The sequence below is a fragment of the Rattus rattus genome, chromosome 4, assembly GCF_011064425.1.
Source record: "Rattus rattus isolate New Zealand chromosome 4, Rrattus_CSIRO_v1, whole genome shotgun sequence".
NCBI lineage: Eukaryota > Metazoa > Chordata > Mammalia > Rodentia > Muridae > Rattus > Rattus rattus.
In genome coordinates, this window is record NC_046157.1 from 75,642,510 (window position 1) to 75,668,418 (window position 25,909).

The following is a 25,909-nucleotide window of genomic DNA, read 5'->3' on the forward strand; positions in this document are numbered from 1 at the left end:
CCAAGGTCTCATCCCTGGTGAGGAGCTGTTAGCCACAGATCTGAAGATTAAAAAACAAAACAAAACAAATAAACAAGTACACACACACACACACACACAATCACATTGTACTACCTCTTGAACTTAAACTCTCAACTTCTTGCTAACATTTAAATTTTTATATGGACAGCAAGCTATTATATGTAATATAATACACATGATACATTATGTTATATAATGTACACTGTGTGTATGTGCATATGTGTGTATTTACCTTTTTTTCCTTCAATAATTTTTTTAACATTCTTCAGTGACAACACAGACACTTATTGAGTCATTATGTGTTCCTAATTCTTTATATTTAGAGATTGTTTAAACTTCTTTCTACTTTTTTCTCTCTCCAACAGAAAAGGTCATGCCCGTCTCTGTTCTCGCAATTACTCCTTCCTTTATATGCATCTTGATGCCGTGGTCTTTAAGAAACTTTTCCTATAGCTAGTGTTCTCCTTTGACTCCATGATTTCATCATCCTACGTCTTCGTATTTGTGTATATTTTCTTCGTAATATTTATTACATTATTTAAATACCTTGTTTTCTATTTTCCATAAAGGATTTAGCAGGCAAAAGGTGGAATTCAATTGTTTCATTAAATATCAAATGCTGGTATCATGTCATTGGTACTTAATGAATGGATTCTGAATATTTAAGTGAGAAAGGAGAGCCTTAGATGCCCCCATTCCGGGGCCACGGGGCTGGGAGAGGGAGCAAGCCTGAGATGACCACCATCCCAACTCTACGCAGGTCTGGGAGAAGCAGGAGCAGACCATGACTGAGAGTACCCCTTCCCTGTCGCCATAAGGAATGAATGGGTATTGCATGTCTGACGCCACTGCGGCGTCACCCATGAGACTTCAGACACCCAGAGATCCCAGGTGCCTCTGAGAGGAGCAAGTCGGTGGTAGAGAAATGTAAGAGAAGGCCAAACAAAAGGCTGTGGGCACAATGAAGACAGGCAGAATTAGATCCTCAAGGGTACAAAGGAACAGCCTGATGTGAGTAGCCCGAAGCCACCCAGGATTGTGAGGTCTGGGCTCTTGCTGCCAATGGGGGCTACATCTGGGTCGTGGCTCTGCAGCAGCAGGGGTCTGTTACCACCAAAGGCCAGACAGACATTCCTGGTTTAGGCTGCCCCCACACTGTGACACACTACAACTTCCACAAGGACAGATGGCCAATTTGAGGGAAGGGGAAAATGAGTGGGATTGGGATTCCTGGTGTGAAATTCTCAGAGAACCAATATGAAATTATAAAAGAAAAAAAGAAAAACTCAAAATTGTTTAATTCAGAAAAATAAAATTTCCGGGTTATTGGACGAATAGCATAAATGATCAGGAATTAAAGAACCAGTTAGACGTGATGTCTGTGATCTATACCGCTGCTGGAGAGCAGGTTGACTTCCGTTTTCTAAGCCTTTACTGGAAACTCTGTTGACGTCCCCAATCTGTGCCGCTGCTAGAAACCATGTGTGAGTCCATGGTTCTTGGTCTGGGGCTGTTAGGCATAGAAGCTTCTTTTGCAGTGCTATCAATGCCTGTGGACTCTTAACTGAGAACAGGAGACATTGAAGGCCATTGTGACCATGCCGCCCCCACCCCAACACAAACAGCTTGGACAGGAAGCTATTGAAGAGAGTCCTTATAAACTGAGATAAAGATTGTTGAAGTGTGTCTCTTCATAGTTGATGGTGTCTGACAGGGTGCTGGGGGCAGACTCAGTTTTCCACTGGCGACAGGGAGTTTGTTTGACTAGCCTCCAGTAAATGTATGGGCTCCATAAATTGGACTTTGTGAGGTAGGTGGGGGGTGCATGGTAGGACTACAGGGGTGGGAGAGTGAACCTTCGAGAAATGGGAAATGAGTTTGATGGGAGTACATTGTATAAAACTCCCAAATAATGAATACAAATATCATGTTGGAGAAAAAAACAAAAACAAAAAACAACCAAGTGAGCATAGGAGATTGGGACCATTTCAGGTACGTTATGAATAAACCAACCATCAAATACTTTACTTATTCTGTAACTGTATGCTTACATTCCAAATCCATTGCCTCTGCTTGGTTTTGTGTACTTCATAGGCTTTGCTCTCTGGAGATGGATATGCTTTGAGAGAATTTACTGCTTTTCTTCTAACCATTTAGGCACAGGGGTTTTTAGCTCTGACCAAGTAAAAGACACAATTACTTCTCCACAATGTTAGAAGCCTTTGAGGATACTAGCCATTCTCAAGTCATAAACCTATACTGCATATATTATGGTATCACTGCCACAATTTTGATCAACAAAATTGTAATGACTTTTATTTGGTTCTTGGCACAGATTAAACTCACATAAGAATGAAAATCTGTAGTCATAGTTTATCAAGTGCATACCCTCATCGCTAAGTTTCCAAAGCCTCAGCTGACAGAACGCCACATCCTCAGGCTTTCCTGAGGAAATGTCCCATGAGTAACGCTCACTGTGAAACCTACACTAATCAAGCAGTTTACTTTACTCAACCAAGAGTTAGGGCAGCTACCACAGAGCTCATTGTTCCTAGCTGATGGAGCCGGTCTCCTAACATACTAATTGATCACTGTAATAAGTGAAGAAAGTGTTACAGAAATAACAGCTGAGCTTGGACCCACATTTGAAACTTTTCTGCCATCCAAATGGGTAGCAAAGTTTATAATGGCTCTGAAACATCCGGTTAAACTATCAATGATCTGTGGACTGATCTCAGCTTTAGTGATAAACTACCATTTCTTCAGGAACATAGTTATGGTCTATGAAGTTAAATATATTTATATATTTAAATAAATATAAATATTTCATAGAAGGGTGCAAAATATAAAATTGTACACTACCCTATGGCACTTTCCTGTGCACTCCCCTTACGTAAATTAAAGGATAAAACATAATTCAAGTTACTTAGCATGAGTTACTTCTTAAAACAGTCTTGAAGACGTTGCCATTTTCTTCAGCTCGGCAGTTGGCAAATATTGCTTCTTAATAAAGCATAACAATAATTTCTTCGGAGTCTGAATGAACTGCATAATAGGCATAAATCAGATAAATGCTCCTCTACCCAGGAGTCCTCTTCAGGGGATACCTATCGATGAAGATCTGAAACAACAGACACACTCCAGTAGCTCATGAGTCTTATCTGCTAAATATAGTAGGCAACGGAGTCAAAGATCAATAAAGAGATTAATGGTTTTAATTACCCCTCTGTACCCAGTTGCGGGTAAATTTTTACTGGCTGTTTTCACCGAGGGTAAAACACCACCGTCATCTGCCCAGTCAGCCTAATTTGACTTTCTGTCTGGTAAATTGCTCATCGACAATCTTGTAATGAGCCCTGCTCTGTGTGTGACTGAGTACTGAGCATGCTTCCACCTCAAATCATAAGGAAAAGAAAAAAAACACTATAAAACTGATGAATGATGCATAAACATTTTCTTTACGAAAAAGACTTAGAAAATAAGACAATTTCCAAGCAAAGTTTTCCAGCCTAGCCATATGGAGCCAGTTAAAGAGTATGAAATAGATTTTTTTTTGTATTTATGGAGTTGCATGAGCAATGCTAATAAATACTGACAAATGCCTTCTGAAGATAGATGGAATGACTGATGAAATTATTTTCTCTATGGCAAAAGAAAGACAAAGAGAAGAAATTTCATCTACATGAGTAGCTCGTGATTATTAATGCTTCAAGAAGAAAACTAGTTAATAGCATGCACATATATTTTTAATTCATATTCAAGAATAATTGGAACTCTGAACATTTTCTAATATTTCTTTCTAAATTATGCCCTGGTATGCCACCACATTAATCAGGATTTTTTTTTTTTTGCAATTAGCACTTCTGTAGAGTGAATCAAGACACTACATAATAACTAGCATTTGTCAAGGAAAAGTGATTGGCACATAGGCATAACATTTTATTACTTAAGTTTTAATTTAATTTTGGTGGTGCAAAGGACAGTGTTGTCATGTATTTTTAAAAAGCCATCTTAAAATTATTCATTTTATTACATTTGTCTGACTGTAATTTGTGGGTTTTGTCCTCTTCTCTATTAGCATGATTAGAAGGTCCCCAATATAACACTAAATTGGTTTGTTACTGTCAAATGTTAATATTCCGTGAATGCTAATAACTACCAAGGTCCTTGTTAAGGGCATAAGTTCAGAGGGCCATTCAGACCAAGAGAGATGAAATTCCAAGGAATTGTGTCAGGCAAATGCATGTATAATCATTCTTATACCGCCTTAAAAGGAAACAAAGACACTCCACAAAGCAATTTAATGATTTCCCAAACTGTTGCTTTATTTGCTCGACAAACTGTTTCTGATGTCGTTGAAACTCTCTTTTGTTATCTTAACACAAGAAACAACTATTCGGAGTGCTATGCTCTGTGAATGCAAATTTTTAATTAGGATTCAGGTTTAAAATATTTATTAAGGCTTAATTCTCATATGAATAAGGAACAATGTCACAACTGATGAGAAGGAAATGCACACATGCAAGGCAAGCCTTCAGAGTTAGCTACAGTTGTGGGAAGATGTGTGACAAGCAGTTTCTTCTGTGATTTCTGTCCATCTCATAGCCTAGTTTTGTTCAGTCACCAAATGTGTGCTTTCCGAGGAAGTGCCTACCCTTGGGTTGTAGACCATGAAGGAGCTAAACAGTAGTAATAGTCTCTGGATAATACTTCTAGCAGCCGGGTAAATGGTCCTTACTGGGGAATCTGAATGGGACATTTTTCACAGTCCACCACTTGTAGTGTCCAAATGTATTTCCCTCCACTGGTTCAGAGTTTCAAAAGCATTCCAGTGGACTGTCAATGTTGAAGTGGATTGTTCAATATTGAAACAAAAAAGCAGAAAGCATCAAGATGGATAGCAGATATAATTGCTAAAATTGGCTTTGTCACTACACTTGGTTCTTATCGCTGTGCCCTTTCTTACTGTCTTCTCTGTCTATTTAAGAGAGAGGGAGTCAGAGACAGACACAGATGGCAAGGCAGAGACAGAGAGCATATGTAATGGGCATGCATGATTATGAAGGCTAATAATTCTTATTTTATGTCAGTTTAAACTAAACAATAAGGAGTACTAATGATCCAAAATTCTGAGAGTTCAATAACTAGAAAGTCTAATAAGTCAATGAATGTAGATAGATGTCCCAGCTCAGAAAAAGAGAATCCACACCTCCTGTATTAATCGAACCCTCAATGGATGAAATGGTGGACATTTTATGCTACTCAAAGCATGTTTTGCATATTTAGTCTATTAATCAAAATGCTAATGTCTTTGGAAGCTTCCTTGCAGACATTCATAGAATTAATATGTTTCTCTTTTGATCTGTTTAAGCATCACAGTAAACTTGACATGGAAAATTGACCATCACAAACAAGAAAATTGAGTTCTTCCTCCCTATGTGATCTAAGCCTTCCTGCCATCAGTAATTCCCTCCCCAAACTTGCTCACAGCAAGGCAAGAGAATACCAAATCTGACATCCCATGTTATTCCTGCTTCCATTGCACTGAACTAATATTACCTATATTAATGCATGAAAATATGCTGTCAAAGGGTGACTCCTTTATGTTTCATGCAAAGAACATGATGGTAGGGATAGTTTTATTTCAGTGGGTCATTCTCTGTTTCCTGTCCTGGGAAAATGTCTTTATTTGGGGTATCAGAACTCTTAGAACATTATCCTATACTTGCAAGGGTGTGTGTGTGTGTGTGTGTGTGTGTGTGTGTGTGTGTGTATAATAGATTTGAAAAAGGCATGGATAAAATAGGAAGATTTTTAATTAAACACAAAAAACAAACCAAAGAAGAAAGAAAGAAACAAAATCCAAGAAAATGAGTGATTAAAACATCACAATTTTAGCATGCATGAGGCCAAAAACACTTGATGGCATGCACATCTTTTCATGACCTAAACATTCAAAAAGACACATGCAGAAGAAACATGGCACACTAAAGGCTATTTAGAAACAAAGCCTATCGTTGTCATCATGCTCAATCATGAGCAGCTGAACGGTCTTTTCCTACTATCGCAAATGAATCAGGTCTGTTCAGAACACACACACACACACACACACACACACACACACACACACACAATGAAAAAATGTAAATAACAGCAAATAAATAAAACCATCTCATCCAACAAGTAGTTCAGGAGGAGTTAAGTCTTTTTGCTCTCTTTGCAATGATTTTACTTTAGGTATGGAAAGCCATATATACTTTACTGATAAAATTCTTAATTAATGAGCAAGCCAACTGAAGATTTGCTATACAAATTAACTTTTCTAACTGTATATACTACCTGTCTTAGGGTTTTACTGCTGTGAACAGACATCATGACCAAGGCAACCCTTCTAAGGACAACATTTAATTGGGGATGGCTCACAGGTTCAGAGGGTCAGTCCGTTATCATCAAAGTGAGAACATGGCAGCATCCAGGCAGGCATGGAGGAGGAGGAGCTGAGAGTTCTACGTCTTCATCTGAAGGCTGCTAGCAGAATACTGGCTTCCAGACAGCTGGGATGGGGGTTTAAAGCTCACACCCACAGTGACACATCTACTCTAAGGGGCCACACCTTCTGATAGTGAACTCCGTGGGCTGAGCATATACAAGACATTTCCATAAAAAGTCCTTTTGTTTTTCTTTCCTTTTTTTCATTTAACCTCTTCAAACTGCTGTTAGTGATCTCTGCAATGAATATTTTTGGGGAGTTTTGTTTCTTTGTTTGTTGTGTTCTTTTGTTTTGTTTGCTTATGTGAACACAGTGGTGACAATTCCCTAGATGGTCACACAGGCAGTCCATAGACCACTGCATTTGCATGCCTGCAAGGAACAATTTGTCCTAACATCTATAACTGTGTCATGTTTAGGACTTTGTTTCAAGTTAGAAATTTGTTTCTTCACTTGACCACATATGTTTTTAATAAGAAACCAGTGCCCTCTCTAAAAAACACCCCCCTTTTTTACATCTCAAAACAGCTTTAAGGGATCTCTGCAGTGGATGTGGTTTATTTGCGACTGTGAACACAGTTCTTCATACTTTTCTGGACTCACATGGGCAGTCCACAGACAATAAATTATTTCTGTCCGTGAGGAAGTTGTTATCCTAATGTCTAGAATCGTGTCATGTTCAGGGTTTGGTTTGAACTTAGAGATTTGTTTTTTCACTTGACCCCATGTGTTTTTGATAAGAAGGCAATGAACTATCTAAAAAAATAGTTGGGGATATTAGGGGCACATAGTCCAAACCATGGACTTGGAACCTTGGCTCACACGATCTGTGGAATTCAATCAAATATTTTTTAAAAATGAATTAAAGGTTTACATAACATGAAAGTCTTTGGAACCATAAAGTGTTTTTTGTTTTTTTTTTTTCACATCTGAGCAATGTGTTTTCGTTGGCTATGACTCCAAGAGCCCAAGAAATGAGACATAAAAATTGATAGAGTGAAGAATTCTTATTGATGTTTCTGAACAGCTTGAAGAGATCTAGTGAAAACACAGAAGACAAGAGTGAAAAACAGAGCTGACCAAATTGTGAATTCAAAATATCTAGGAAACAGATTCAATCACTTGGAAGGAAATATATAATTGAAAAAGAACTGAAAGACTTAACAAAATGATTCTCAAAAGAAAAAAATGCATCTAACAAATATTGTCCCCCCCAATAACAACAACAAAAGATTCAACATTACCACATGGCTGACGATGAAGTAAATAGTAAAAAAAAGCATCATAAGATATCCTCCACATCACTAAGAATGGCTATTAAAACAATACATGATGATGGTTGAGAAGGCTATGGAGAAAATGGAATGCCTGCCCAAAGTTTCAGATTTAACTTTTCACAGTGATTGGCTAAGTGAGTTCAAAGGCCCTCTACAAAATTAAAACTAGAAATAATACCCAAATGAAAAATTGTAATGGTAACTTTGGAAAAAATAACATTAGTGGAAAAAAATCCCGTACTGCCGCTCATTACAAAATTATCCAGGAGTTTCTAGATAAGGAACCAACTTTAGTGAACAATGGCAGGTAGGCAAATTAAAAAGAATTATATTATTGAATACGATTCAAGTGTAAAAGTGTATGATGAGACAAACAAATGTTGATAACATCGTGCAAAATAATCTATCCACTGAAAGATTAATATTACACTTCATTTCTCATTTACAGAATCTAGAGAAGTTGACTTTTAAAAAAAAGCAGAAAACTGAATGCTGTTTAGCAGGCATTGGGGGCATAGAAAATGAGAAGCAAGTTTTAAGATGAAAAACTGTAGATTTTACAAATTTATGAAAATATCAGAATGAAGTAAATGTGAAAAGAATATCTATTGACAAGCTATTGAATTCAATAGTTACTACAAGTTAATATTATCAGAGTTGTCAAAGGGTGTCTATGCTGCTTAGGTTTTATGAATTTAAACAAAGAAGAGGAGGGAGAAAGACCCTCAAGAGAGAAATTGTTTGTATCAGAATGGACTGAGGGCTTGACCGTGCTGTATTTTCGTGATTAATGATTGATGAAGGACGGCCCAAACCACTGTGGGCAGTATCATCACTGGTCAGCTAGACCTATACTGTATGAAATAGCAAGGTAAGCAATTTGTGTGATGCGAATCAGTGTGTGTTCCTTATTTTGGTTTAAAATTTAAGAACCGTAATGGTCCTTATTTTAGTTCTTTCTCCAGGCTCTTGCATTGAAACCCTTGACTTCCCTGGATAATGAAATATGACTTGTAAACAAAATAATCTTCCTGCCTATCAAGTTGCTTTTGTTGAGTGTTTTATCACAGGAATGGGAAGAAAATTAGGATAGTAAGTATGAAGGTAAATGAAATATAAATGTAGAGAAAGCCAAGGAAAAATACAATATAAAGCTAAAAACTCAAAGCTGAAGTTATTATAATTGACTATGATCAATATCTTATATAAGAAGTAAAGTGTATGTAGGGGACCTAGGTCCAGTCCATGCATGCTCTATAGTTGGTGGTTCAGTATCGTGAGCTGTAGTTGGCTCTGGACGTCTTCTTGTGGCATCCTTGACCCTTCTAGCTCCCTCCATCTTTCCCCTGACTCTACCCAAGCTACACATAATGTTGGGCTGTGGGTCTCTACGTCTGTGTCCATCAGCTGCTGGCTAAGGCCTCTCGGATGACAGTTGTGCTAGGCTCTTGTCTGCGAGTATAGCAGAGAATGATTAATAGTGTCAGGGGTGGCTCTCTCTCTCCATGGGGTCTCACCTGGGCCGTCATTGGTTCACTCTCCTCTCAATCTCCGCTCCATCTTTATCCCTGAATATCTTGTAGGCTGGGCAAACTTTGAGTCAAAGTTTTTGTGGGTGGAAGTCCTGCCTGGCTACGAGAGGTGTGCACTTCAGACTCCATGTCCCCAGCTTCTAGGAGCCTCATTAGGGTCATCCCATATCCTCCTCTAAGCCACCCCGTCCCAAGTCTCTGGTTTGTCCCAGAGACGCTGCACTAACAGTTCTCTCACGCACAACTTAGCTCCCCCCATACCTGATCCCCTGATTCCTCTCTTACACCCTCTCCCTCTCCCAACCAGTTCCCTCTTTCCATTCATTTCCTGTGTCTATTTTACACATATGTAACAGATGTATAGCTTGGTCTTCATGTGGGTTCCCCCAATAATTGGAGCCAAGGCTGTCTCTGTTGACTACCTTTGGATCCCTTTCCTCTAGCTGGACTACCTTGTCTGGCCTCAGTGGGAGAGGTCGTACTTAATCCTGATGAGACTTCATGTGCCAGACGAGTTAGTAGGAGAGTAGGGGGAATGGAACAGGGGGATTGAAGGGCTGCAGTCAGGATGTAAAGTGATGGTAAAATGAATGGAATTAGCACTAAAAACTTATAAACATTCAAATGTAAGTAGAAACATATATACAGCAATATACTATAACCCAAGTAAATTTTAGATTTTTGGTAAAACTAAAAAAAAATTACCAGTGCATTAATATTTCTGTAATGTTAAAATCTTCATAACTAGTCAACAGTCTTAAGAACACACACACACAAACACACACACACACACAGAGAGAGAGAGAGAGAGAGAGAGAGAGAGAGAGAGAGAGAGAGAGAGAGAGATTTTAAATAAGAGCAGAAAAAATGCTCAGGGAACAACTCAGGAAGCTGAATGTTGGAGTATACATTCACAGACAGCTGGCAATTGACTTTATCGTTTCCATGTCTGACAGTGATGGAGGTAACTTTTCCTGTCGTATTTCAGTTAGGTGGACCACACTGATAGGACCACAATTTAGATGTTTGAATGACTAGAAATGGAGCAGTTACATTATGAAGAGTTTTATTCATTCTACCAAATCTACAGGTTACTCATATTCAATAACACTTTCATGGCAAGATTTAATCACATCTTCAAACCATGTCCCAGAAAAATGGAACTAATGTTACCCATACAAATTTTCTATCCACCAAAAAAAAAAAAACCACAAACAAAAACAAAAATAAAAAACAAAAAAACGCCACCAACCCACCTTACTTATGAGTGTGATCCAGATGCCATCTATCCATAAAAGAAAATAAAGGTCGGGTTGCAATGGAGTATACTATGTAGGAGTGGGGATTCTTTTGGTGATGCAGCCCAGAATGCTAAATAATTCAACATTGTGGTAAGGCTATGAAGTAGGACAGGAGGGTAAAATTTTAAGGTGGACAAAGGCAATGCTTTGAGACTATGTGATATTCTATGCCTGGATGATACATATGATGTTTCTTGTCTTAAATATTTTTCTCTAGATATGTACATGTTGCACATATAATTATACACATACATATAAACATCTATTGCATTATCTTTTACCAATTATATTATAGGAATATCTATAGCATGCTGAAATAAACATGGGGGTTTATGTAGTAAAGCCTTATCAGACTTTTTTGCTATGGAATTTCATCCTACTTTGTATCAGATGCAAATTTTATATTTTCTTAAATGATTTATATCACTTTGAGAGACCTATGTTTTCAAGCCAAATCACAGAGTCAGAACTGAGAAACATTCATTAAACTAATATGAACACTCACACTCACGTGTTAACATGACATCGCTACTACATTTTACATAAAATACTTTAAATACTTTCTCAAAGATATCATCTTTACTAATTAGATGGCAAGTGTAAACAAAATAGTCACATTTTATAACAAGAATTATAATCTTATTAATGAAGTCTTGTTCGAATCAAGAATGACACCAAATATCTGTTCTAACAAAAATACATTTGCTATGTGTACTGGCTAGTTTTGTGCAACTTGACACAAGCTGGAGTTATCACAGAAAAGGAGCCTCAGTCGTGGAAATGCCTTCATGAGACCCAGCTGTAAGGCATTTTCTCAACTAATGATCAAGGGGGGAGAACCCAGCCCATTGTGGGTGGTGCCGTCCCTGGGCTGGTGGTCTTGGGTTCTATAAGAAAGCAAGCCGAAGGGTTGGAGATTTAGCTCAGTGGTAGAGCGCTTGCCTAGGAAGTATAAAGCTCTGGGTTCAGTCCCCAGCCTCAAAAAAAGAACCAAAAAAAAAAAAAAAAAAAAAAAAAAAAAAAAAAGCTGAGCAAGCCAGGGGAAGCAAGCCAATAAGAGATATCCCTCCATGGCCTGTGCATCAGTTCCTGCTTCCTGACCTTCTGGAGTTCCAGTCCTGACTTCCTTTGGTGATGAACAATAGCATGGAAGTGTAAGCTGAATAAACCCTTTCCTCCACAACTTGCTTCTTGGCCATGATGTTTGTGCAGGAATAGAAACCCTGACTGAGACACTGTGTATAGCAATATATTGTATTTACAATCATAGCATTTAAAACCTAAGGGGTACATATAAATTTACATACTTGCAGATAATTTATTATTCATTTAAATCTGACATTGATTTATCTATCACACATTATCAAAGGGAGTGGATCTAGAGGGGAGGAGAGGTGTGAAGGAACTGGGAGGAGGAGAGGGATAGGAAACTATGATCAGGATATTTATTTTGTATGTGGAAAAATATCTGTCTTCAAGAAAAAAAATTAAAATTAAGAAGTGATAGTCTTTTAAACCCTCTGCTTTTCTCCAAGCCATTCAAAAGAAACAGAGAGTGAAACAAGAGATGTGTACATAATTGCATTCCTTATTATATGCATATTTTCATGGTCTGGGCCTTTTTTTGAGTAAATGAATAACTTCATACTTATTCATCCATCGAGTTTAGTAACTAGGGAATGACTCAAAACTGTTTGGCTACTATTTGTTTCATCCTGACAAAGTAAGTAATATACCTTAAAATGTGTTTACATTACTCTTTGAAAAAACAAAATAACAAAAAGTAGTGTATCATTGAGCTAGAAGTATGAGTCAGAGGGTAAAGGCATTTGCAGCCAAGTCTGATCATGTGAGTTCAATGCCCAGTACTCAAAGCACATGCCTGTATCCATGGGCACATGCATGCGAGTGAGTGTACACACACACACACACACACACACACACACACGGCATATCAATATAGCAATTCACATCGACTGAAATACTATTGTGCACAAGTTCTATCCATGGCTTAATAATACTAAATTTGAAATAAGATCTCAACAAAATGAGTAGACACAAACCCCTCAGACTTCTTTGGAACTAAATACAGCACAATACTATGCACATTGTAAGAATTTGGACTACATCACAAGGATATTATTATAATACAGGATACAGGGATGACTTACATGTAGCAAGCAGAATGAACACTGTTATGACATCTTGCTAAGATATGAAACAAAAATATTTAAACATAAGCAGTTTTCATTCTTATTTATTCTGTTTTAATGCCTATAGATGCAAACATCTGTGAAATGCATAGAAACAGAATGCTATAAAGATATTGCTCATAACTTCCGGCATAATCTAAAATGAGGATTCCTTGTTAACATGAGAGGAAGCTTTTGCCTGTTCCCTTTTCATTATTTCATATCACCTGTAGAAAATGTGACTTAATAGACCAGTCTGTCAAATAAAGCATTTTGATCACAGACCCAGTCACAGAGATTTGCATCTGCTTGAGACACATTTGGAGAGCAATCTCAAGGGTCAGTGACAAAGGTCAAACAGGGAAAGAGATAGTAGGTGACCTCTGGACACTGCCACTTGCATGATATTAAACACCGTGAGTGACAAAGAAGTAAGCTCTTTAATATTTATTGAAAATGTGGTAGATGATATTCTCTCTGTAACATTCCAGCCTGCTTGATGAAGATGCGGGTGCTGGTTTGAGTTTAAAGGGAGACATCGTAGGAGAAAATGAAAATAACCACGAGATCCTCTGCTCCAGACAATTGGTAGGCATGTGAAAGTCAGGAAATTTTAGTCATGTGACATTTGGATTGACAATGGAAGTGAAGCTGTCAAAACTTAGATTAATTGGAACTGTAATAACATTGGAATTGTAAGTGTGGCAGGAACCAGGATTTGACGAGTGCCACTGTGTATTAAGTGTGCATCTCCTTTAGGGCAGCAGCAGGCAACGGCAATGGGTACGAGTTCTGACAAATACCAATTAAAAATTTGATAAGAATATGGTAAGCCACGAAAAGGAGGAATTTAGCCATGCTGCTTTTCTAAAGGCAGGATTGGACTTACCGCCTGGCAATCTTCTCTATTTTAAGGAGAGGTTGGTGCCCAGGGGGGAATGACTGCCCACGTCATACAATTCACCAGTGGAGCTCACATCTGGATGATAAACTCAGAATTTATATTCAGATTTCTTTTAAGATTTATTTATTTAATACACACACACACACACACACACACACACACACACACACACACACACAATGTAGCTGTCTTCAGACACCACCAAAAGAGGGCATCAGATTTCATTACAGATGGTTGTGAGCCATCCATGTGGTTGCTGGGATTTGAACTCAAGACCTCTGGAAGAGCAATCAGTGCTGTTAACCACTGAGCCATCTCTCCAGCCCATACTAAGGGTTTTTAAATTTCTACAAAATTGGGCAAAAATCATTCTGTTTTTCTCTTTTTTTGTTTGTTTTAGATAGCAGATTTAAACATACATCTATCCTTTTCCTCAGAAATTTTCTGTATTTTCCAAAATTTGAGGCAAATATATTACTTCATAAATAAGCAAGATTTTAGAAAAATATGATACATGACTAATTATTAATTCAATTAATACCCATATGGTATATACATATTTTCATCACAGACCAATGAAATAGACATTGGTTCTAAAGGAAGCTAAATTAAACTCAGATTTTGGTCCACCACTCCTTCCCTTCGGCAGCCTCTTTCCCAAATTCAATACCCTGCGTGACTGCAAGCTGAACATTTGAATATATGTAAATGTATTTATAATTTGAATATGGAAATAATCACAGAGGAGAGCAGGAGAGAATGGAAGGAGAGGATTTTTTAAGTGAGGCACTGTGCACACAAAGCTTCAGACAGTGGGTACAGATTTACTGAACAGGAGAGAGCTCTCAGGAGTGAGCAGTAAACGAAGGAAAAGACAGGGGGTGGTGGGCAAGCTTGGCAAAAATAACATTTTTTTAGGTAGATCTTGCTTCTGCTTTATCCTCTAAGTGACTTGCTGTGTAAACTGCATTGTATATTCTGTCACAAATGGAATCACTCATGTCACAACCTGTGTCAATCAGCTTGGACTCCTCACTACCTCCTTCCATAGGAGAACTACTTCAGAGTTGAGAGCCGAGGGAGGATTAGTGGCCCCACTTGAGGAGATGTTGGTGGGATATCAAAATTATTCACTATAAGACACCTAATTTAGGAAACCATAATATTCTCTTTTGTTAAAAGAAAATACAGAAAGAGGGAAAGGGGGTAGTTTTTTTTATAGAGGAAAGAATACATCTTACTGAATTGATCTTAATGGAAATTACAAAACCATTCTACTGTTTGCAAAATCATTCTGCTCACTAACCTTCAATAACCCCCAGTTGTAAGGGTGTCAGAGTGGCATTTAATGGGTGGGAGGTGCTATTTGCCTGCACCGATGCCTCCTTGGAAGTGGCTTTAATATCCTTGGAACTCAGTAATTTGTCATTTTTTCCACACTTACCACTTGCATTAAAGTTATTACGGCCTATATTGGTAGATTTTGTTTGCTTTCCTGTAAGCATCAGATGACTTGAATATTAAAAAAATACATATTTATTGAAACGAGGCTTGGCGGTAACACACCTGTGGTCCAGCACCTGCAGGGCACAGGTATGGAGGGAGGTCAGCAGTTCGATCCTCAGCTTCAGAGCTGTTAGCATTCTGTCTAAGCTCCACCCCCACAGTTACCTGGCAACAGCCAGGTATGCCTGACACTATAAAAGGGACTGCTACCCCCTCTTGTTCTCTTGCTTGCTTGCATCCTCACAGACCACAGCAGGCCAATGCAGTTCCACATGAGAGAAGTTTACTGTGGGGGGAGGGGGCATGGAGACAAAGGGGAGAAAAGAGAAAGAAGAAGGGCGAAGGTCAGGAAGGGTCTGCCTTTTATTTGAGCTGTGACATAACGGCTTGCAGGTAAAAGTGGGAGGTAAACCAAATGGATGCTGGGAATGTATGGCGATTGCTTATGGGTGACATCACTGTCATCCACAGTCATCGCTGGGTTCAGAAGGGATCTGCAACCAACCATAAAGCCTTTTCCCGACACCAACAACAGTGAGTGTCAGACTAGTGCCAAGCACATGAGACTGTATCCAGACTGTATCCGAAGAATCACACACACACACACACACACACACAGATGGCGGGGAGAGAAAGGGAGGAGGGAGGGGGAGGGAGGAGGGAGGAAGGGGGAAGAAGCAAGGAAGGGAGGGAGGAGGGAGGGAGGGAGGGAGGGGGAGGAGGAGGGAGGATGCAACAACAAAACATGTCTCAGTTAGAAACCATGCTGTTCTTTGTTCTTTGTTTCCTCTTTAGTGGGTGAGCAAAACGAATTAAAAAAAAAAAGACTATAGCTAATGAATTCTATTAACTGTATACTTCAAGTAGACTAGTAAACCCCAACTCTAGCTGCCTAAAACACCAGACATTTTGTATCCTACAATTTCTGTGGGGCCAGGTTCTGCTTCTCTCAGTTTTCTTCTTCGGGATTTTTTAGAAAATTGAAGTCCTGGACCTGGCCCATGTCTGTGATAAAGCTCCAATTTAGATGTTGGGAGGAGAAGCTATCTCACGGTAAAAACCTGGCCAAATCCACTTCCAAGTTGACTGCGTGGTTCTTGTTTGGGAAGGGAGTTAACTTTGGCTTTGATATATTGGTTCCACCAACATCACCACAAAGGAGGATGAGAATCAGGCAGAAATTGCAGAAGGAAGGGCGAGCCCTGTTTTTATAACCTAATTATTAATCTTTTTACTTTCATTCTCTATGATTTCTTAAATAAAACATTGTATGCTCAGAGAGTACTCAGGAGGAGTTTATCAAGATAGTGGGCTTTCCAGAAGGAGGTAGCTGTGGACCACGTCAGAAGCTGCTCTGGAAATAAAGACTATTATTGCCACCACCAACAAAAACACCACCACCTCCAAACAGGTTTTTGCTTTTTTCCCTTTCACTCTGTCTGAAGTCATGCTAGTGTACAATATAATGAACAATGGCTTTAATATAGAGAAATTAGTAGTGTTCTTTTCGTTTTCGACAAAATGGAGAATATTGATCTACACGGACCGACCTTCACAACATTGCTAGCATGCGTGATACCTGGAATCAGATTGCCTTTTGCACACAGAATGCAAGGGTGACAGGATGGTGGGTGAACAACCCTCTGATCTCCCTTTGTGTTCTGCAGAATCCTGTTTTACAAAGTCAGTCTTCAAAAGCGTTAGCGTACGGAAGTGATAAAAGATGCTCCACAAAATTAAATTCTTCTTCATCTTCTTCATTAACCTTATTGAGCATCTAAAGCGAACATTGCCAGACATGGACAGCAAGTAGACAAAATAAACGAAATTCTGTTAAGAATTAGTTATCGTGATAGTTCCTCCTAACCCTCCCATATGCTATGGAGAAGGGTTGCCTTGTAGCCATAGAGTGAACTAAATTATGCTGTTTGTCAGCACTTGGCATTACTCTATAAGGTAAGCACATGTCACTAATAACTTCTCAGATTTAAATTACTATGTAAATTTTCATAAATACACAATGCAAAGAGCATTAGTTTAAAGGCATCTAATCTTATTTTCATAGTTAGATAAGAAACATTCAACACTTTAAAATGAAAGCGATACCCCTGAGCCGGAAGGAAGGACTTACAATGTTATCTAGACTAATCACCATAAGCTATGACAGTCATAAGAATTGCAAAGCAGAAACACTGGTTTAATTAATTATAACACCTGCAGGAATTGAGATTCTGCCTCTTATGGAAAAGCAAAGGCTGTCTTCATTCAACAATTATATACATTAATCAAAAAAGTACAACAATGTGAATTAAAATGTCATTGTGATTTTGAATTCTATTCAGCCTTGCTTGTTCTTCTGGTAGCAAATGAATGGGTTTTTGTTGTTGTGTTTGTTTGGTTTTCTACTATTTCTAACATTCTTTTCTTTTTATATAGTGTTGACATCATTTTAAATTCAATTGTTTTTCTCAACCCACTCATTTCAACACAGGCTGCCATGCTGTGTTCATTAATATCTAAAAAAACAACAAGGGTAAATAAATTAAAATGTAAAGTATTTTGTTCAACTTGGAGTCCTGTGAATGCCTACTTAATATTTTGCCAAAACCCATTTAATGTGTTACTTACACACCTACATTTAGACCTGAATCAACAATTTGAAATTAGGGAATGAGTCTCTTTGATTTTTTTTTCCTTCCAGCATCTGACATAGAAATTTCGTCTTGAATCAGGACAATGAAAATATTAAATAAAGTGTATTCTGTCGTAGATAAAATGTTGATAGTGGCTATAAAACTTACAGTAAACCACAATGGAATAAGTAGATCATTTACATGAGAATAAAATGGCCTGGGTGGTTCAGATGTCATATACAAGAGAGTCAAAAGAGAATGATTTTATTTTTTCTCCTGTGTTCATGTGGGATGTGAATACATGTGTATAAGTAAAATTTCAAGTATGGTACACATGTTGTGTAGATGTGTATGCACATATATGTCTATGCATATGGGGGCCTAGGAGTTGATGTTGAGAGACTTTCTCAGATGCTGTTGACTGTATTTTGTGGGGCAAAGTCTCTCACTTTTAACCATAGCTCTCCCAACAGCTAGTCTCCCTTGCTAGCTTGCTCCAGCATCCTTCTGGGCATGGAATTATAGCAAAGGCACCAAACCTTTAGGCTTTTGAATCAGTTCTGAATATCTGAATGTTAGTCCTCATGCTTGCAAGACAAGTGCTATAATCAATGGTCAGCTTCTTCAACCTTATAAAATGGTAGTCTAAAGTATAAGAGATACTTAAATAAAAGAATTGATCCACATAAATACCTTTACATATAAGGCACATGACCATATGGTTGGATTTCAGTTAGTTTCTGAAAGCTCTTCTGCAATTTTCAGAATAATTATTAGTTTGTAATGCTAACAAATATTTTAAAATCTGCTACCTCAACAATAATTAAAGACATTAAAAATTAAGACACACAATCTTTACACCTACAAATTAATACTTAAACTAAAAAAATTCAGAGTTAAAAATGTCAAGAAATCATACATACTCACATGCACATCTTAACTACATGCTACCAAAGCTTCAATAGGTCAGGCATGTACAAAATATTTGTTTATAAATTTATAGTGTAATGAAGTGATTGCAATGATGAGTTTTTAATTATACAGGAAAATTTATATTTCAATAAAAATTCAAGGTTAGAAGCTTATCAATATGCTTTCATTGTTAAAATTAGACAAGTACAAAAAAATCCAAAATATTTTCAAAATTGACTGTAGATGGTGAATTTACTAATTGGTATTAAATCATTTCCTATCAAACATTATTTTAACATTGGATAATGAAAATACAATACGAGAAAAACTCAGGCTGCATATAATTGTGTTCAACAAGTTGTTCATTCAATGTTTTTGAAATAAGTTTAGTTTGGACCATTCTTGCTCTTATAAAATCTTAGGAATTGTATACAGGGAACAATTGGTAGCAGACAAGTAAATACTGTGATATTTTATAAGAAAAATGGTTATTTAACTTTAAAATTATGATTTGAATGAGAGATGTCTGTCAAATGTGCTGAAAGCTAAGTATGGAGGTGGAGTTCACAGGGGCTCAGCTTGTGTTTGGAACATGAGTCACCTCATGACAAAACCGTGGAGCGTGAGATCTAAGACGAAAGCTTTTTTTTTTTTTTTTTTTTTTTTTTTTTTTTTTATAGATTTTTTTTTTTATTAACTTGAGTATTTCTTATGTACATTTGGCAAACATCCCCTTCCCTCCTCCCCCTTCCTTATGGGTGTTCCCCTCCCCACCCTCCCCCCATTGCCGCCCTCCACCCGACAGTCTAGTTCACTGGGGGGTTCAGTCTTAGCAGGACCCAGGGCTTCTCCTTCCACTGGTGCTCTTACTAGGATATTCATTGCTACCTATGAGGTCAGAGTCCAGGGTCAGTCCATGTATAGTCTTTAGGTAGTGGCTTAGTCCCTGGAAGCTCTGGTTGCTTGGCATTGTTGTACATATGGAGTCTCAAGCCCCTTCAAGCTCTTCCAGTTCATTCTGATTCCTTCAACGGGGGTCCTGTTTCAGTTCAGTGGTTTTTGGCAAGCCTCTGTATTTGCTGTATTCTGGCTGTGTCTCTCAGGTTGATCTACATCCGGCTCCTGTCGGTCTGCACTTCTTTGCTTCATCCATCTTGTCTAATTGGTGGCTCTATATGTATATGTGGGGCAGGCTCTGAATGGGTGTTCTTCAGTCTCTGTTTTAATCTTTTGCCTCTCTTCCTGCCAAGGGTATTCTTGTTCCCTTTTAAAGAAGGAGTGAAGCCTTCACATTTTGATCATCCGTCTTGAGTTTCATTTGTTCTAGGCCACTAGGGTAATTCAACATTTGGGCTAATAGCCACTTATCAGTGAGTGCATACCATGTATGTCTTTCTGTGATTGGGTTAGCTTCACCAGAATGATATTTTCCAGTTCCAACCATTTGCCTTATTTCATAAACTGTTGTTTTTGATAGCTGAGTAATATTCCATTGTGTAGATGTACCACATTGTATCCATTCCTCTGTTGAAGGGCATCTGGGTTCTTTCCAGCTTCTGGCTATTATAAATAAGGCTGAAATGAACATAGTGGAGCACGTGTCTTTTTTTTATATGTTGGGCATCTTTTGGGTATATGCCCAAGAGAGGTATAGCTGGATCCTCAGGCAGTTCAATGTCCAATTTTCTGAGGAACCTCCAGACTGATTTCCAGAATGGTTGTACCAGTCTGCAATCCCACCAACAATGGAGGAGTGTTCCTCTTTCTCCACATCCTCGCCAGCATTTGCTGTCACCTGAGTTTTTGATCTTAGCCATTCTCACTGGTGTGAGGTGAAATCTCAGGGTTGTTTTGATTTGCATTTCCCTGATGACTAAAGATGTTGAACATTTCTTTAGGTGTTTCTCAGCCATTCACCGGCATTCCTCAGCTGTGAATTCTTTGTTTAGCTCTGAACCCCATTTTTAATAGGGTTATTTGTCTCCCCTGCGGTCTAACTTTTTTGAGTTCTTTGTATATTTTTGGATATAAGGCCTCTATCTGTTGTAGGATTGGTAAAGATCTTTTTCCCAATCTGTTGGTTGCCGCTTTTGTCCTGACCACAGTGTCCTTTGCCTTACAGAAGCTTTGTAGTTTTATGAGATCCCATTTGTCGATTCTTGATCTTAGAGCATAAGCCATTGGTGTTTTGTTCAGGAAATTTTTCCAGTGCCCATGTGTTCCAGATGCTTCCCTAGTTTTTCTTCTATTAGTTTGAGTGTTAAGACGCAGCTTCTAATCACCCTTCAGTGCTACCTGACCCTGTGATAGAACCACAGAGTCACTTAAGTTTCACAGTAAGTTTCCGTGGAACGTTTATGTAGAACTGCTTTTTTAAATAATGCTTTTCTAAACTTTTTTTCTTTTTTTTTTTTTTACATTAATTTCTTTATACATTTGAATGTTATTCCCTTTCCGGTTTCCGGCAAACATTCCCCCTCCTTCATGGGTGTTCCCCCTCCCAACCCTCCCCATTGCTGCCCTCTCCCCAACAGTCTAGTTCACTAGGGGGTTCAGTCTTGCAGGACCCAGGCCCCCCCTTCCACTGGTGCTCTTATTTAGGATATTCATTGCAGCCCTTTAGGTCAGAGTCCAGGGTCAGTCCATATAGTCTTTGGGTAGTGGTTGAAGCTCTGGTTGGTTGGCATTCCATATGGGGTCTCGAGCTCCTTCAAGCTCTTCCAGTTCTTTCTCTGATTCCTTCAACAGGGGTCCTCTCAGTTCAGTGGTTTCCTGCTGGCATACGCCTCTGTATTTGCTGTATTCTGGCTGTGTCTCTTGAGCCATCTGCACTTACATTTTGATCATCCGTCTTGAGTTTCATTTGTTCTAGGCATCTAGGGTAATTCAAGCATTTGGGCTAATAGCCACTTATCAATGAGTACATACCATGTATGTCTTTCTGTGATTGGGTTAGCTCACTCAGGATGATAGTTTCCAGTTCCAACCATTTGGCTAATTTCACAAAGTCATTGTTTTTGATAGCTGATAATATTCCATTGTGTAGATGTACCACATTTTCTGTATCCATTCCTCTGTTGAAGGGCATCTGGGTTCTTTCCAGCTTCTGGCTATTATAAATAAGGCTACGATGAACATAGTGGAGCACGTGTCTTTTTTATATGTTGGGGCATCTTTTGGGTATATGCCCAGGAGAGGTATAGCTGGATCCTCAGGCAGTTCAATGTCCAATTTTCTGAGGAACCTCCAGACTGATTTCCAGAATGGTTGTAGCAGTCTGCAACCCCACCAACAATGGAGGAGTGTTCCCTTTCTCCACATCCTCGCCAGCATTTGCTGTCACCTGAGTTTTGATCTTTAGCCATTCTCACTGGTGTGAGGTGAAATCTCAGGGTTGTTTTGATTTGCATTTCCTTATGACTAACGATGTTGAACATTTCTTTAGGTGTTTCTCAGCCATTCGCATTCTCAGCTGTGAATTCTCTGTTTAGCTCTGAACCCCATTTTTTAATAGGGTTATTTGTCTCCTTGCTGTCTAACTTCTTCAGTTCTTTGTATATTTTGGATATAAGCCCTCTATCTGTTGTAGGATTGGTAAAGATCTTTTCCCAATCTGTTGGTTGCCGTTTTGTCCTAACCACAGTGTCCTTTGCTTTACAGAAGCTTTGCAGTTTTATGAGATCCCATTTGTCGATTCTTGATCTTAGAGCATAAGCCATTGGTGTTTTATTCAGGAAATTTTTTCCAGTGCCCATGTGTTCCAGATGCTTCCCTAGTTGTTGTTCAAAACATTAACATGCTTTTTATTAAAAGCAAAGCTTAGCTTTCATTCCTGTAATTGAAATAACTGAAGTTGTTATTCATTTGCTGTGTTGATTCTTCCGTCCCAGGGTTCTGCCCTTGGACATAAGTGATATGCATTGAACCACAAGGGTGGAAAGGAAAGTCAGAACATTTGAACAGAAGGAAAAGGACAACCATTGCTGACTTGTAAATGCCTGTTAGGTCAAGGTTGTTCTTAAGAAAACCTCCCTCTCCTACACTGTCAGAGTCTCTGACTGATGTCAGCTGAGTTCCACATCTGCACATAGAACCTGCTTACAAAATCGGCTTGTGCTGTTCATTGATCCCTGATTAAGTAATAATTGGGCCAGCTCAGTAGCGTAACGAGCCTTACTGTGTGTTATTGTTTGATTTCCTATAAAATTTTTATTTCACAAGATGAGAGAAGGGGATTTCTTTTTACAGTAAAGCTCTTTTATTTATTTCTATTTTCTTATTTAGGGCTGGCAAGGTATCTTGTAGCTCAGGATAGTCTAGAACTGTGTAGCCAGGTAAGACGTTGGACTTCCGTTCTTCCTGCTTCTGCTTCCTTTTTTGGAATGTTGAGGTTATGTGTGTAGGCCACACATGCTTTAATCTATTGGCTACTAGGTATCATAGCCAGGGCTTCCTATATACATGTCAGTGGACATAAGATAAATGATCAAATATGGGATTCAGTAAAAGTTGTCTGTGGAGATTACCTGCTCCTGCTATAAATCTGTAAATATAAGTTTTATTCACCAGTTATAATTGTCATCTCAAAGGCTTCCTGCTGAATAAGCTCACCCTTTCTAGTTCTTTCTGAATTCTGTCTGGCTCATGAATGACTGTACTTTATTGACTGTACAATTTAGCTACTCTGGTTAAAATTCCTGTCCAAGGTAACTTATTCAAACTGGTTTTCACTGAATTTCTCTGCTTGCCCTCAAACTAATTCTAGCAATCTGTTCTAATCTTCTGTCTCCTTCTTGTTCTCTGGCTTATTCTTCCTTGAAGACCTGCAACCTGTCTCTGTAAAACTGTCCTGTTAAACTGCCTGCTCCTCCTCCTCCCTGGCTCTGTATAGCTCTCTTAAGTTACCTCTCTTTCCTGTGTGTTCTCATGAAATCTGGGTATATCCTATCTCTGATCCTTTCTGTCAAATCCTTCTCTAACTTGTCACTTTGTCTGCCTCTTAATTAGATGTCACTGCCAAACATGGCTGTTTTCTTTATAAACTAAGCTCACCTACACAGTTAGAAATTTAAGGTCTATACTAAGAGTGTGTCTGTATTCCAGCCAGATGATCATATGATAATCCAGGGCATTTTTTCATTCCATCCAAATCACATGATCTAGAAAGACTTAGAATGTGATTCCTTGTCAGAGCAGCCATATTGCTGGATTAAAATTCCTCTAGACAAAAATCCTTCATTTGCTGCATTTTAGTACCTATGTGAATGAAGAAGGAGTTTCTGTAAGTTCACATTTCCTACCTACTTATGTACATGGCAAAGGTTAGAGGAAAAGGTATAAGGAGCCAAATCGAACGTGGGTGGCACTATTTTATGAACTGGGGTTCTACAATGAAAGAAAAAGGAAAGGCCTGAACAAGTCACCTTCGAGCTTGAGGCTGTCAGTTTGTCATGTAACATTGTGGGTATTGGTGCACATGACCTCATGTTCTCCCCATCTCCTGAATAGGCTCCTCTCTTTGTCACTGAGCTAAGCCCTTAGGACATATAATCTTTGGCCCTCACTTCCTTCCAGCTTTATTTCCCATCTGGCAGGCACAAAAACTTTGAAATAGACCTAGGGTGATAGGGAATGAGGTGAACCTGAAGGGTGTCAGTAGTGTTTCATCCCTGGTTCATAAGACGTACCCACCTTGCCTAGAATGTCCCCCTTTCTTCTGAAAAATGTGAGTGTGACTGATGAGTCACCCGGAGAAATCAATCCACTCTCAACTGTCATGAGCTTCAGCACCTCTAGCCATTTGTCCTGTCTCAGTGTTTGCCAAGATGCCGGATCTAGCTACACGTTATATCTAAACAAGGTGTGCTACTGATCAGCAAATCGCTCATTTGGGGGACAGGGGGAGGATTCCATTTTGCTCAACGGCTAAGCAGAATACTGAAGAAAAGTGTTGTGTTATATTTCCCCATCTACACATAATCACTCATTTTGTCCCAAAGCAGCCATATTGTCTTAGACATAGCAGTCACTGAACATTTGATAAGACCACCTGAGGTTCATTTACTTTTATTGTTTTTTACAATCTCTCTCTCTCTCTCTCTCTCTCTCTCTCTCTCTCTCTCTCTCTCAATATTTATTTAAAAAGTCTACATCAATAAATATCCTTTCTAGGTCATTAGCTTTACCCCACTTCCTGGCTCCAATTGCTTTTCATCTTTAGGTAGGTATCCATTATCACACAAGTGATGCAAGCAGAGAGGCATTGAGCGCACCGCAGGGGGAGTGCTTATTTGCTTTCTCATTTACAAGCTAGACTGCATGGGGTAGAGTGCAGAGTGGCCCCAGCTCTTGCTGTCCAACATTCACGAAGTGTGAGACAGTGTGCTCCTGTTGAACTCAGTTGCATAACTCTATAGAATTTCACAGTATTTAGAGATGTGTTAAGTATATTTAGTTCAAAGGAGAGGGGGGCTGTCCCTAGAAACGGGCCGATCGCTGTGCAAGGAGTAATCAGTTGTGACCTAGATTTCTGAGTTGGAAGGAACTCCTGCAACATGCAGTCTATTAACAGTGCCCGTGGGGAAAGCAAGCACAAGCAACACCTGCGGTTCAAAGAAAGGCTCTAAGCTTAGACATTTACGTCCCAGAAAGCTTCATTTTAAGAGTCCTTTTTCACTGAACTTAGAGGTAAACTTACGGCAGCCTGAACAGGAGAGGTCCTATTAGCACTTTCAAAGGGACATCAGTCCTACTAGGAAGAAGAGAACACAGAACAATCTCTCTCCAGGAATTCCTAATGAGCCTCACGCCTCTGAAGATACAGCCACCGAGATTTGCATTTCTATTTCCTCACTAATGTGAGAATCAAGAAGAGGCAGAAAATGAAAGGAACTGGCTGATTTTCCAAGTGGCACTGACTTTGTTACTTTTCTGAGGACAGCAGAGGAAGGCAGGAGTTTATAATAAATCCAGTCTTGCTCTGCCTTCTGAGAGACAATATTACTGTGCTGAGCGTTCTGGAGGCACAATCCCATAATGCAGTGCTTTCCCTCCAGTGAGTATTCCACTTCTTTTCCCCCTGAGCTCATTTGCTGTCCCAAACAGTTTCTTCCTGTCACTTCCCATTTGGCTGTCGCTTTCCC